Source organism: Eublepharis macularius, chromosome 14, assembly GCF_028583425.1.
Source record: "Eublepharis macularius isolate TG4126 chromosome 14, MPM_Emac_v1.0, whole genome shotgun sequence".
NCBI classification, from domain to species: domain Eukaryota; kingdom Metazoa; phylum Chordata; class Lepidosauria; order Squamata; family Eublepharidae; genus Eublepharis; species Eublepharis macularius.
The window spans coordinates 36,681,990-36,683,071 of NC_072803.1; positions in this window are offsets into that span (position 1 = coordinate 36,681,990).

Consider the following 1,082-nt stretch of genomic DNA (forward strand, 5'->3'; position numbering starts at 1 on the left):
TAGATACTGGGCATGCACAGTACTCCATTCTCTCCCGTTGATTTTACGCTCAAAGTTTTAAATGCAAAAGTGTTTCATAAATATGTGAACAATAGAGAAGCACGATCCCGCATTTCCATATTCTACTATATAAAAGGCAAACTGTGTTCCTGACCACTCACTCCTTATCCCCATACAGGCGCACTACGCAAGGATAAGAAGTGAGTTGGGGGCAAAATGTTTTGCCTCTCCTCTGCCTCCTCGGGGTTTCCAGAGGCCCAGAAAGGCTCAGCATAGCGGCAAGGCCCTCCCAAGGTCCCACAGCGGCGGGGGCAGGGCAGGGCTCCCCACCACCTCCACAGGGCCTTGGGAGGGCCATGCACAAGCTGAGCAGTGGCTGAGGGGCCGGAGGAGGAGGGAGCCTGAGATCTCTTCCCTGATTCCCCCTCAATTGATGCTGCAGGGGGGGGGAGGCATGGGGGGAAAGCGCTGCTAGGGCCCATTGTATTTTCCCAAACAACAGTCCTTATTGCTAGTTTAAAATAAAATCAGAAATGACATTCTGTTCTCAATGTTGTTCCTAGACTGATAGTCTCATTGCTGAATGATCCAATGTAAAAAGCACCGCAGTATGAGTCCCTTTGTATACGTAGATATTGTAATAATGCAAGGACCATTAAAAAAAGTTAAAAGGGAGGGGGGAGTTATATGACCACACATGCTATCCAGATGCATGTATGATGTTTAAAGGAGGAGTAATGGTGAGAGGAGTGGGTGGAGATTTGTGGGAGGGCTCTTCTGAAGCCCCAAAAGCCTTTGCATGCATTGATATGGTAGGATAATTGCACAGAAAACCTGCATCAAAAATAAACATGGACCAAAACAGGTCTCACCACAAATGCTTAAAAACTGGGATCATCATGACACACTTGTGCATGGGAAATGATGACGTGTGTATTGAGTAAGATAACCTGCCAGAGTTCCATTGGCAGGCCATCCCATTAAGGACATGTGGAAGCAGCCTATATCTCTTCGAAAAATTTGCTTAAAGTATCTGAAAAGATGGTGTTGATATATGGCAGAAAAGGTACTAAGCAATGGTC